The sequence below is a fragment of the Macaca fascicularis genome, chromosome 11 (assembly GCF_037993035.2).
Source record: "Macaca fascicularis isolate 582-1 chromosome 11, T2T-MFA8v1.1".
NCBI classification, from domain to species: Eukaryota; Metazoa; Chordata; class Mammalia; order Primates; family Cercopithecidae; genus Macaca; species Macaca fascicularis.
In genome coordinates this window covers 15,945,433-15,959,626 of record NC_088385.1, presented here as the reverse complement: position 1 = coordinate 15,959,626, position 14,194 = coordinate 15,945,433, and the positions used below count along the sequence as shown (strand labels likewise).

Here is a 14,194-nt window from a genome sequence, read left to right as displayed (position 1 = left end):
TTTAGATCACCAAAGGACTAGAATTAACACGTGCAGGAGGGTAGAGTTAAGCATAACAGACAGGTGAAAAGAAAGGTAGAGAACAAGTCAACAGAAAGCAACATTCCAAACGAAATTACACCCTTGGCCAAAGACAAGGGTTGGGTTTTCAGCGTTAGTCACTGCTGAGGATTAATGAGCTGGAGAACACATGGCTGAGATGCCGTCTTAGGCAAGAATTATTCTAGCAGGGTCCTGAGTTGCAGCAGGAGAAATGCCATTTCCCTTCAGTCTGGACAGCCCTGCTCACTGCAGGGAAGCCGATGAACCAAAATGCCATTTCTCCTGACTCTGGGCTGTGAGCTGTGGGGAAAGCCTAGAAACAGAAGGTGGAGAATTTTTATGATCCCAATGCTTGGTCAAAATGCAATGGTGCAACATTTAGGGTCAAGGTGGGCTAACTATAACACCAGGCTTTCTGGAATCTTTTTAAAATAATGATGAATGCAACTGACAAGAACAAAATAATACACCATTGCCACAATACATGCCAAACACAGAAATCTGTCCAATTCAGAGGCAAGAAATACACCACAGTTTTAGTTGGAAGCCAGAATAAAATGTATACATTTTCTAAACTACATACTGAACTAAACCTATTTTCCTAAGCCTTAAAGCAATTTGAACTGGGTTTAAGTATAAAAATACGTAAAGATGTTTTTGATGCAGGGTGTGTAATTTTATATATATATATATATATATATGTGTGTGTGTGTATATATATATATATATAAACTGAATTGGGTACTCACTGGAATATCAAAATATGCTTAGAATCAAAACATATGCTTAGAATCAAAACAGCAACTTGAGAACTCAATTCTAAATTGATTAAAAGCAAAAGGAGGCTGGATTCGGTGGCTCATGCCTGTAATCCCAGCACTTTGGGAGGCTGAGGCAGGCAGATCACTTGAGGTCAGGAGTTGGAGTTCAAGACCAGCCTGGCCAATGTGGTGAAACCCTGTCTCTACTAAAAATACAAAAAATTAGCCTGCCATGGTGGCATATGCCTGTAGTCCCAGCTACTCAGGAGGCTAAGGCAGGAGAATTGCTTGAATCCAGGAGGCAGAGGTTGCAGAGAATCAACATCATGCCACTGCACTCCAGCCTGGATGACAGACTGAGACCCCATCTCAAAAAAATAAATAAATAAAAATTAAATTAAATTAAAAAATAAAATAAAAACAAAAGGAAATAAACTCATAGTTAGTCATTGATTGATAATGATGATGATGATACTATACTTCCTGATACTTGATTCTCATTGTAATGACATACGTCCTCCCAGGGTGGACTGGTCCTGGGTTTACCCCTGCAATGCATTCAATACCTTCCAACTGGAAAATCTGCTTTCTGACTGGTGTGGCCTTTCAGAAAAGTGTTGGGCCCAAGATCACAGGAAGAATTAGGCCCCATATACAAAAACAGAAGACAGCTAACTAACTTTTTCAACTTAGTAATCATCAATTTTATTATTAGCATATTAACCAGGGATTATGCCAGTTTGGGTGTGTGTGTGTGTGTGTGTGTAATCAGTATGTAGACATTATTACATGGACAAACGTAATAATGTTTTAATAATGTAAATAATTAGCAACTCAAATTAACCTGTTTTGTCAGAACATATTGTTTAGATCCTGGGAACTCTTAGGGGAAAATGAAAATATGGATCCTCACCAGCTGAACCAGTACAGAGTGAGTTAGTTGTGTTGCTTAAAAATAGAGAAGGTAGGGGGAATAAAGATCACTTTTACGCTTCCAGAGTGACATGGAAATTGGGACTCAAGGACAGCCTCTAAATGGAAAAGGAAGGTTTGGGAAAGTGGGGAGGTGGGTGGACCTGCACCTGGAGCAGTCCTTTGGCAGATCTTCCTGGAGAAGGTGAAGATGCTGGCAGAGGGAAATAAAGGGTTTAATTCCCTGCAGCCAGGAGTTTGACAATGGCTCAGATTTTCAGAGATGTGACAAACCAAGAGGACTTGGCCACAAGGCCTCGGTTTTCTGTGGTTTCAAATTTACTCATCTGAGAAACATGGGACCTGCTAGCCATTGTCAAGAAACAAACCCAGCGATCCCCGAGAGAATGAGTTGCTGATTCAGAAGCCGAAGAAAGAAAGGACTGTGTGATTCCTGGCTCCTTCCCCTTCCGCATTCTGGGCTCTGTTCTCAGCTCCCCTAAGTAAGTCTGGCCGCCTGTCCTGCTTGATCTGTCTGTAGTCTCAGCAGTTCTCAGTGAGGCTCCTCTAAGGGGCTGAATCAGAATTACGCAGGTCTGAGAAGAGTGAGTTCCCGCAGACAAAATACCTCCTGAGTTTCTGCTCAGCAGCGCAGTTTGAGGCGTGGCCTCTACACATACTGCATATGTAAAATGTCAGCCCACGTGGGAATGATTTCTTCGAGTTAGTCTGGCCCCACCTTGAAGAGTTTAATTTGGATTCCATTTGTCTTCCCCCTGTCCTACTTTCCCCTATGGCTGAGAGAGGATTTTCCATTTCATGTTGCAGACATGTGAGGCATCTCAGTCCCGCTCCATTCGTCCACACATCTGGAAGAGCAATGCTCACATCTGGAGCCCATTCTCAGCTGGAAGACGTCTTTCGACATTCTTTTCTTTGAAACTCAATCCATGTAACCTCTCGTTCAAAAGGGCCTCTGAACTACTGGAATCATTTGCAGAGGCTCAGGAAAAAAGTCCTTAATTTCATCCCTACGTGGTGGAATTTATGACTCAAACCAAACCCAACATTCTGTTTCTGATTGCTTTTTTTCAATAATGACTCTTTGGAGCTATGTGTTTAAAAGGATAGAAGTTCTAGCCTAAGACACATACCAAAGGAAGGTGAAAGCAAGCTGTTCAGCAATCACCAGGGTGAGTCCATTGAAGCTCTGAAAGCTTCAACAAACTAGGTCATTTCTTCATCAATATAATTGGGATTCGTTGTTTAAAAATAGACACAGGAGCGTGTGAGGATAAGGGAAGTAACATATCTAGACATGCCTTGTCTCACACCTGTGTAGGATAAGGATAGATGGAGAAAGGGGAAGGGGTTTTTGTCAGGCTAAGACAGTTCTCTGCATTTGCTCACTCATCTCTCCGTAAACCCATGAAGGACCCCAAGATAGGATTCCATGATGCCCCACTGAGCAGGAGAAAAGAAGAAGTCTCAAGAACCTAAGACCAAATCTACAATATTTGATCAGCATGCATACAAATTACCCAGCCATTCTGAAAAACTGCAGCTTCTGGTTCGGTGGTCGGGGATGGGACCGAGGTCTACATTTCTAACAAGCTCCCAGAGGCTGTCCATGCTGCGAGTCCCCAGATCATGTTTGGTACTAGAGAAATGGACCCCAACTCAAAAAATTCAACCTCTGCTAAGAAGTGAATTTGTATTTTGCAGGGTCGATTCTAGTTCTGAAGCCCAGCCACTGGACAGAGAGGTGTGGAAGGAAATGAAATTCACATTCCTGAAATGAAGAAAGGCCAATTCATCTCCACCTTTACCCTCTTCTGCCGGAAGGCAGGAGCCACGCCCAGCCTCTTGGGTATGAAAGGAAAATTAACTGCCTTACTTTACCCCATCCCCTACCTTCAGGTATTTCCCTGGTTGCGTCAGGTTTATACCTAGTGGAGGGAATGGCACAGTTATGGATGGCTGCCTTTGACCTTCAGCAATTATCCAACTCCCAGCCAAGCTGCTGGGAGAGGAAGACAAGCAGCCACTATTTCCATGGGGGCTCTGCCCGCCAGCTCCTCCTGCCCCTGCGCTGTGTTGCCTAGCAACCAGAGGGCGAGAGAAACGGAGGAATGGAAGTAGGTGAGGAGGTAAGGGAGAAATTATAATGACAGGAGACAGCAGCCGAGGGCTCCTAGTCACGCAGACACACGCCCAGCAGTGTGGAATGTTAGTGAGCCTCAGAGGGAGGGCACCAGTGGGTGTGAACCTCGAAAGCAAGAGGCCAGAAGTGCAAAAACATTCATTTTTTCCATTTTATTATTTTTAAAATATTAATAATAAAAAAGGAGAAAAAAATCCTACTTCTTAGATGAGTTGGCAGGGCAGGAGGAAAAAACTGGAAAACTACTTATAAAAACCAAGGGAATCATTAAAGGGTGTGGAGGGGGCTGGGGAGAGATTGGTAAAAATCCTGGGCTAAAAACTAAGACATGTCTTGAAATGTGGCCAAAAAATTGTTTGTAATAAGATTTTAAAAATCTGAAGTGAGACTTGGACCAGGCAGGAGGTTCTAGTGGCCCCTGAATGAGGAGGGGTGGGCAGTTCCCTGTGGCCCACCCACCACCACCCTACCGCCCCATCAGTGTCTTCCTGGGCAGAGGACACCCTAGTCCGCAGGAGGGTGAGGAAAGTGGTGGAAGAGTTTTCATTCAAGTTGCAATTATGGAACTTCAGTTTTCTACATAGGTTGACAGCCTTAATTCGGACCCTGAAGAGTCCCTTAAGCTTGTAACCACCTCTGATCTGGCTTTCCCGCTTCCTGTCATTCCCACACTCCAAATCCTACTGCATTTTGCCATAAGGATGATTCTTCTGAAACACAGATGGAATCAATGTTGCTCAAAACTTTTTTTCATAGCTCCCCATGGTCAACAGAGGAAATTCCAAACTTCTTAGCATGGCATTCAATGCTTTCCACAGCCTTGCCTTAGCCCACTTTTCCAGAGTCACCTCCAGCTGCTGCCCCCCTCCCCTGCCTGCTGCCCACCCACTGCTAAAACAACCACCCTAGAATCCAGCCACTAGATCACACCATTCCCCACCAGGCCATGAACTTCCAACTCTTCTCCCCCTTTGAACATTACTATCATTGCCCTTTCGGCTCATCTTCCAAACAAGCCCTATTTACCGTTTTAAAAGATACACAAATTTACAGTTTTTCGAAGTAATTCATGCACATAATTTAATTTTTTAAGGTGCAGGGGATTTAAAATGCAAAGCAACAGTCTCTTCCCTTCCTCTTCCCTCTCCGCTTTCCCTTGTCCACTCCCTCTACCTAATCACCTTGCATTCTCTTTGAGTTTTCTCTCCTGGTGATTACTTTTATTTCTCTAAAAACTGTTTCTTGACTTCTATAAAGCTAATTCTTAATTTAGCAATTTTACATAGTATTGTTTTGCATTCTGACTATAATAAATGAGGGTTTAGCATGCATGGAACATATCACTATTTTCATTTTCCTAATGGAACTCGTTAATAACTTTAAGGCAGGTTACCAGGAGAAGCACTGTATAGTAAGAGGTAAGAGCTCAGGCTCCAAAGCCTGACAGGCTGAGTCAGGATCGCTAACTTACTACTTACTACTGAGTGATCTTGGCCAACTGATTTAACATCTCTGTGCTTACATGTCTTCAAAAAACATTTGAAGACACAAATTAGTGTTTATTTCAGCTGTAAAATCTATACTGGCCTCTCCAGACCTGCAGCAAAACTGTCATTGTGTGTTACTCTTCACTATGATTCCAGGTTGAATATACTGCTTCTGGAATTTGATGTCTTCCTCTGGCTTGTTCTACTTTCTCATTTTTCAGGAGTGTGTTTTCAAATGACTTCCAAAAAAAGGTGTGTAAAGTTAAGCCTTCTGACTTCTTATCTGTTTCAAAATGTCTTTTCCTCTGACTTCAAATTTCATAGATATTCTTGAGGAGTATACAATTCTAGTTGATACATAAGCATATTCATCTAACAATAAGAATAAAAAAATAAAGAATTCTAGTTGAAAATCATTTTCCTTCATAATTTAAAGCAGTTAAACACTGTTTTCTAGCAAACTGTGTTGCTGTTAGAAATCTTTGGTGCTCATTTATTTGTAGGTTGGCGTTATTTTTTTCTCCATTTCTCTCTCCCAGAAAACATTTAAGAACTCTCTTTTCAGTATTAGTGTCCCGAATTTTACACCGTTTCATTTGCCAACTCTTCCTTATTGTAGTGAGTACAAGATGAATATGTCTTTCTTAAATTTTGTGTCCTTCAACTCTGGGGAATTCTCTTGTAATGTTTTTCTGTACTTCATTCCCTCATCTGTTTGTCTTCATCTCTTTTTGGAGCCTCTATCAGTTAGAGTTGGTTCCCTGGTTTAGTCTATGTGTTACCTTTTTTATTTTACTTTTCCTCTATTTTATCCTCCAACTTTTTAGTTAATGTTTTTATAGCATTCTCTTCTGTTAATTGATGTGATAGTTTCATAAATGTCTCTGAATATACAAATTCGAGTTTCTTTCAAGTTCCTTATGTATCCTGAATTAACTCTTGTTTTTCTGTGGAGTCATTTCTCTTTTTCTTAAATTGTGTTTCATAGTTTCTTTCAAATGCCTATCAGTTGGTGATGCAAGCAAAACTGGCTGAACTCAGAGTACACCGGAGGTTGTGCAGACTACCCAGCTCCACTGCAGGGTCAGTGGTAATGGAGCCTGGATGTGGCATCAGCTCCCACATCAGGATCAGGTTGTTCAGTTTCTTTACAGAGGAACAATCCTTCCCCTGTGATAGGGTAGAGAAGTGGGGAGTTTCAGCCTGCATCTCACTCTTGCTCACCATCAAATCTAGAGTTTTTGAGTCCTCTAAATTTAGAATTTTGTACCCTTCCAGGGTTCTGCAGGAAAAGTCAGCACTTGCCAGCCAGAAGAATTAGCCAGCCACCCCCAACCTGCACATCTCCTTCCCTGTGCCTTGCCCTGCCCACCCCACCTCATTAGCTCTTGGTCCTCTTGCCACTGCTGCAATCCACACAGCACACCATCACTTAGCCTCCAAAGATCCTCTCCACATTCTCTTGATTTCCAGAGAGAAGGTTCAGATCCCCTGGGACAGGGCAGGGGGTGTTGGGTGACAACCAGGAATCCTTACTACCGACATTGGATGTGGGATAATAGAATACTTTTTTCAGCATTGAAAGACAAACTTTCAACCTAGAATTTTAACTCCAATTAAACTGTCTTTAAGTTTGGGGGCAAATTGAGGATATCTTAGGCACATATAAAACCTCTTTCAATATTCTCTTAGAAGAAGTACTCCAGGAAGAAGTGAAATAAATACAAGGGAATATTAAGAGGCTTATTTTTATTAAGAGTAAATGAATAAATACCATATAATTTTAAGTTCTTTCTAAAAAAGAATCAAAAGTGGAAGTTAGATTTACAGAAGTAGAAGAATCACTAACCATACAACAGATGCTCTCCAAAAAGACCAAAAAAAAAAAAATGAAAGGGGAAAATACTTAAGGAAATAATTATTATTTCTTAGAATTAAAGAAAATGAGAGACTTCAATTGGAAAGACTTATGGAATGTTATACAACACAGATGGGGAGAATGGTCCACACCTAGACACATTATAGTGAATTTATAAAGTACCAACATTGGCAGAAGAAGAAGTTGAAAGTTTGCATAGATCATCATTATAGAAATTAAAATAGTATTCAGTTGACAAGGCTAGTAAGTATAATCTTGCTTCCAAAACTGGATAAGAACAATACCCAAAAAATTATAGTGTCTACATACATAGATAATTATATATCTAATATATGCAAAAACTCCTGCAAATCAACATGAAAAAGACTGGAAACCCCAAAGAACAATGGGCAAAACATGGAATACACAAATTAGAGAATAGATAACAAGTAAGAGATGAGATATGTAACCCTCCTAGAAATCAGAAAAATACAAATTTAAAAACAATTATATAGTATTTTACACACACCCAGTATACAAAGATTAGAAAGCCAGGTAACAGCAAGTTCTGGAGAAGATTCCAGGAAACAGGCTCATTCATTCACTGCTGGAGTGCAGCCATTCTGGAGAGCAACCAAGCGGTATTTAGTGAAATACTCCTATGTGGCATATATAGGAGCGGCATAGGCCATGCCTATGCCTTATGGCCCAGTGATCCTGCAGACTGGTATATACCCAGAGAAGCTCTTGCCAAAGCCATAGGGGCACATGCATGGGGTTCTTGTTCTGTCATTAGAATACCACGAGTGAGTCAGGGGTACAGGTAGAGTATGGAATAGGGAAGGGAGGTACAGAAGGGAAATGGAAGTGAAGATAAGGGATGAAAGGAAAAAGGCAAATGACCAAAATAAAACCAAAATGTGACCTTGCACAGCCTACTAACAACAGTGTGGCTGAGGAATGTGTTGAGCTTGGCTGTCTGTATCTGAGGGTCCACAAAGCAAAAATCACCACATGCAAGTATTGATTTACCACCTGATATCCTATCCTGGGTCAGGGAACTGGTGGTAGAAAAATAAATGAGAAGCTTCTGCCAGGCTTCGACTGAAGAGATGAGCCGGGGAATAGATGTGGTCCCCCAACAGGCTTCTTTCCTCACCTCTCCATTCATCTGGCCTAGTGGGAAAAAGAGAAGGCCTCGCCCTCTATAAATAAACCCCTCCCTCGCCCTCAGTAATCTCTCCAGGCTTAGTTCATCCCAAAGCTGCAAGCCCATTTTCCACCCAGACATCATTTCCTTCCACAGAGCCTTTGTGGAGCGGGTTCCTCAACCTGTGAGTCATCCCTGCCCATTTCACCCTGGAGTCAAACTGGATCAGGGTTGAGATTTGTCACCTGCACTCACTGGAGCATGGCCACAGCCGTCTCTGAGCCTCTGACCCTTGTGTGCAGGAAGGGCTAAGGAACCAGGCGGAGGTCAAAGCCTGCATTTCCCAGGGAAAATAAATTACTTCAGCATCAATAACATCTGTCTCTCATAGGTAATCAAACTGAGCACCTGGATAAAGAAACCCCACCTCCCACAGTGCTGATAAGGACCGGAAATTGGCTTGTCGAAGTGACGCAGGAAAATGGAGCCGGCAGTGCAAAGGTGAACTCTAAGAGCCGGTGAAGTTACAAGGAACAGATTTTAGTAGAAGCATTGCTGGCCCCTTTTTCTCCGGCACATGCCTGCACCAGACATCCCTTTTAGGACCAAATCTTCTGTTTCCTCTAGATTCCTATTTCATGGATCCTGCCTCTCATCTGGTTCCCTGGCTCAGAGACACACCCTGAGCTATCTCCTGTGATCTACCTGGAGTGGGGACCCACATCCTGGACTTTTCAAGACTTCACTCAGACCATAAAGTGGCCCTAAGCCCTTTCCAGCTTGCTTGTTCTTAGGTACCAAATAGATAGTCAGTGTGTGGCACTCATTAAGCTTATGCTGTGGGCAGAGCAGTGCAGTGAGGCGTTATGGAGAAAAACAATAGAAATAGAAGATTTGGTCCCTCAGGGTACGTAAGTGAGTGTCAATGGGCTGCCTGTTAAATGCAAGCCATTATCCTCCGCACTTTCCTTCATTTATCTTCATTCCTTCATTTATCTTCACAGTGACTCCAGGAGTTACAGCCCCATTTTCTGATTTCCAGAGGAATAATACAAACCTCTCCGAGATTGAGGAACCTGCCTCAAGTAATGGCTGGTAAGTATCCAGGATTCCTGACTCCAAGGCCACAGCGCTTTTCACAACACCACAGTTGCATTAAAGAGAATCCATCCCACCTGCAAATACAGAGCACTGCGCCCTGAAATCAACTCAAAAGCGTTTTCAAAACCGCACATCAGTAAGAACAAACACATAAGAATATAAACTCTGAGCCTGTGTGTTCTGGTCTCTTCTGTAGAAAGGAGGGGTTCCACAGTGAAAGATTCCTAAAGGAGGTAAATTTGAAACCTAGCTTGAAAGAACAGAGGCCACAGATAGGCAGAGAAGAGAAAACAAAGTTGGAATTAGCATCTTCTCTTAAGGTTACGTAGACATTCCTGCCATCGTGGAACAAATTTTCCACTCTGTCTACCAGAGTAAGAGGAATTATGCTTAAACGTGGCAGGGTGGATTCAGGTTAGCATAAAAGACATTTCGGGTGATGAGGTGGTTAAATACCGAACTATTTCATTAAAGGAAGTGGTGAAATGTAGATTTATTTTTTCCCCTCCGATGATTTTGGCTTACTCCTGGAGACAGGAGATGAACACAGCAACTCTGCAGACATCATCTGAAAATGGCAATTCTGGGGCTATAAGATAACTTTATTACGCTCACGTAAAAAGGGTTCAGGGCAACCTATATAATAACAAACCATTGCTCAACCCTAGACCCTCCCAAAGAGCCACTGCAAAGTGGTGTCTCACCTTTCCCATACCCTGACAAGCAGGAACCAGAAAGGGCCTGAGTCACCAGGTCACGTGACTGAAAGTGCAGCTGGGGCCTCTCTCTGCACTTGGCATGGCCGCATGAAACCAAATTGCCTGTGCCCTGCAAGCCGAGGAGCACCAAGCAGATACAGGTTATGTCAGGAAACCCGGGGCTGCCATCCAACTGCTGGAGCCGTCCCTGTTTGCAACAGAAGAAAAGGGTATTTGCAATTGCTCCTTCCCCACACTGTGGCTGCTGTTCAGGTGTTAGTTTTAGTTAGTAGATAGTTAGTTAGCTAGCTGGTTGGTTAGGTAGTTAATTGGCTAGTTGGTTAGTTAGGTGGTTAGTTTGCTGGTTGTTAGTTAGCTAGTTTTGCAAATACTTTAAGGGCACGTTCCATCCCTAAGAAAATGATGCTTTTTCACCAACCTATTAATGATTTAACTGCCCCTTCAGGAAGGCAGGCCTTGAACCAGAGGTCCCCAAGAAGAAACTCTTCCCTTCCTACTCTAAAGATTTCCATTTTCCTAAGAATCCTGGACTCACAGACTATTCGAGTTAGTCCGACCTTGGGCATTTATTGCAGCCTCGTTGTTTTCCAGGAAAGGAAGCTCAAGCCTAAAGGGACGAAGTGACTTGCCCAGGGTCACACATTTGGTCAGTGTCCTTCACCTGGGGTGAACCTTCGCACATCCAAGGTGAAGATGAAGGAAGTCAGCTGTTTCCCTCTTGTGTTTCAAGCAATGAAGTTTGCTTAAGATTGGTGAATGTAGTTTCAGACATTTCTCCTTTCTCTTCATGCCCCACATACCAACACCACCAAACACATAACAATTGCCTGCTCTGCTTCTCTTTTCATGAGATTTTTAATCAATAGGCACCATCAGTTCCTTCTAGCAGAAATGCAAAGAGCTTCCTGACCCACAGATGGAGGTGGCTACCTTTGGCAAGCTCAGGCGGGATGGCTAATACAGGTTTTTTTTGTCATTCTCATCTCCCAAATCCCAGAGCCCACCTTCTCACCTCCAAAGGGGATGAGTCAGATGCAAACCATGTGAGATGGCTGAAAGAGCCCAGGTTTTCAAGTCAGCAGCCCTAGATACTATTAACGGCATGGCCTCTCTAGAGGTGCTTAGAGATTGGCATCTCTAAATTGGAGTTGAAAATGCCATGGTGCCATGAGAATGGAATGAGATCATATTTGGGGAAAGCCCTTTGGAAATAGTTATGAGAGGAAATGCCAGGGATTTTCATCACTGGCTTCAGGCTGCCCTAGGCTTGACCATGCAGTCCAGTTCACAGCCCAAAGGAAGGGTGTCTGCAGCTGGGCTGGGCCAGAGGTGGGGCTAAAAGATTGGAAATGTGGGCTTCTCCACCTGTGTACACAAGAAAGCACCTCTTCCAACAGCCCTCAGAGAGAGGGGCACGGCCAGGGCCAGCTGTAGCCCAATCCCAGAATGCAGCCGCCGTGTGTCAGCCCTGAACCTACCTTTTTTTCTCTCTTCTTTTTTTTTTTTTTTTTTTTTTTTGGTTCTCATAAGTCTGGAGCATTTGAAAGGGGCTGTGTCACTACTGGCCTGGCAGACAGGCAGCTTGCTCCAGGGCAACAACTCATGCTTTTCCCCAGTGTGAGCTTGTGCAAGTGGAGAATGCTGAGGATGTGAAGCCTATTCCCTATTACTCCACTTCCTTTGCGCACTCAGTTTCCCCTCCCCCCTCAATTTCTTCCGCAGTCTTGATGAGAAGTGATAGTCTCAGAGAGAAAGCAAGCTCTTTTACTTAAGTGAGCCACACCACCTATTTCATCGCTTCTGGAAAACTCCTCCCTCAATAAGCACGGCTGGCCCTGTACACTCCCCTTTTCCCATCCAACTGCACCGTCAATTTCTCCTGTCCACAGACTTCCCCTCTGTTTATAAGCATATACAGGCTTCTAATAACTCGAGAAATTTCCTTGATGTCTCCTCCACTATTCACTCTACTTACAATCCTATTTGTATTTGCTTGCCATTGCCACACTTCTTCAATCAGTGATGTGTACAAGCAGTCTCTTCTTTTCCGAAAATCAGTATTTTGTCCCACTTCGTGCTCTATAGAAACTGTACTCCCAGAGGTCACCGAGGAATTGTCTAAAGGTCAATGCCTAATTTTTGGTCTTCGTTCTTCCTCTGCAATGTTGATGTTCCTCTCAGTGGGATTCACTTCTCCCAGGCTTCTGTGGCAGTGCTCAACCCTCATGTCATCCCTGTCTGCTGCTCTGTCCACTTAATCAACTCCTCTTCTCTTCACTGCCTCCTTCAATAGACATGTGTCAATATGCAGTTCCCAGGGCCTCTGCTATTCTGTTTATTCTCTTTCTCTTGTTAATTCCACTTTCTTAAGCGGACAGCTTTTCATTTTGAAAGCGTGTCCCAAATCTGTATCTCCGTGTATGACTACTCTGACCTGCAAATGCCTATTGGGTATGTTCCTCTGGGTCTTCGTAGTGATTTGATATATCTAAAATTAAATTCATCATCTTTCTGGATTCCCTGTTTCTGTTAATAATACTTCTCTCTCAATTAATCATTTGGAAGCTAAGCTTGAAAACCATTCCTAATTCCTTCACCTGTTTCATCCCCACGTTCAGTCAATCACCAAGTAAGTCAGCTCTTCTTTCTAACAGGTAAAAAGGAGAGTTCTAAAGCAATCTCCTTTTCTCCTTATTCATTTTATTTCTACTGACTTCACCCTCCATAGTTCAGATAAATTGTTCTTTTATTCATTCATTTAACAACTATGCATATGTATCGAGTGTCTACTCTGAGCCAGGCTTTGTGCTAGGAATTAGGTAAGCAAAAACAGACTCAGACTTTCCCTATTCCAGCAACATAATTTATAACCTGGGAGAAGAGACAAGCATTGCTTAGGAAAACTCTAATGAAAATGGAGCTATAAATTGAAATTAGCACTCCTGAAAGAGAAGAACACAATTAAGGATTGAGACATCAAGTATGAGTAGAAATCGACTAGACAAATAGAGGTGTCCTGCTCAGAGGAGGAAGAAAGTTACTTACTGATGGAACAATTTATTCAAAGACTATTTGGTTAAAAGGAATATAGGAGGTTCAGGAAACAGAGAGGCCAATAAGGTTGGAGTTGAGTGGGCAAGGGGTAAGATGAGACTGGAGAAGAAAGAAAGGGACAGACCATGTCAGGTCTGGTCAACCAAGGTAAGGTATTTGGTCGGACTCCATCCTAAGATCAATGAGGAGCAAATGAAGGGTTGTTACTATTGCTCACTTTGACAGTAGCCACGGCCTCCTGCTGAGATTCTGACTTTCCTTACTCCAGTCTGTGTTGCATGTCATCACAAGAGTTTTCATGGGATAATCTGCTAATCCATCTCTCTAGGTTTACTTCCCAACATCATTTTACACAATGTATACATCTAGCTAACTGGTCTACCCATTGGTCCCTGGGCTATCTTGTGCTTTCCCGACCCTGAGACTTTGCTCGCCTCCCATAGCCTCCTCTGCTTTAACTGCTGTCTACAGCTCCCCTCTATCTCATGCCTGCCCCCTTGTTGAATCATTTAAATCCAATATTTTCTGGAGATCATAAACCTAACTTAAACGTGGCTCTCCGTGCTTTCAACAACCATGATACTTACATTGCAAGAGCCTGGTCTTTAGGGCCACAGAGTCTTGGTTTGAGTGCTGATTTTGAGCAAATCACTTATTTCTGGAAGCCTCAGCTATCTAATATATAAAATGGATAAAATTATTGCACTTATCCTATAAAGTTGTTGGGAGAATTAAATCGGAATACATTTCTGGAGCATCTAAAAGAATATCTGGCACATAGCAAACACTGAATGCATGTTACTCACAGGACCCCCTTCTCATTCTCTTACTTTTCAAAAGAAATGGTAGGCTTTCTGAAGAAAGGGACTATGTGTTATTTATCTTTATTTCTACACCTGACATAATAGATATTCATCCCATAACATTGAAGGATTGAAGATGTTGA

General features: G+C 42.7%; 1 long non-coding RNA gene across 1 annotated transcript; it reads left to right on the top strand.

Moving 5' to 3' along the window:
• Window positions 1–2,860: 2,860 nt before the first annotated feature.
• On the top strand, window positions 2,861–13,961 carry LOC123567666 (uncharacterized). The gene is made up of 5 exons (XR_006690794.3): window positions 2,861–2,908; window positions 3,441–3,585; window positions 8,766–8,875; window positions 9,379–9,469; window positions 10,786–13,961. It is a non-coding gene; the product is annotated as an uncharacterized lncRNA (long non-coding RNA).
• The last annotated feature ends 233 nt before the right edge of the window (window positions 13,962–14,194 follow it).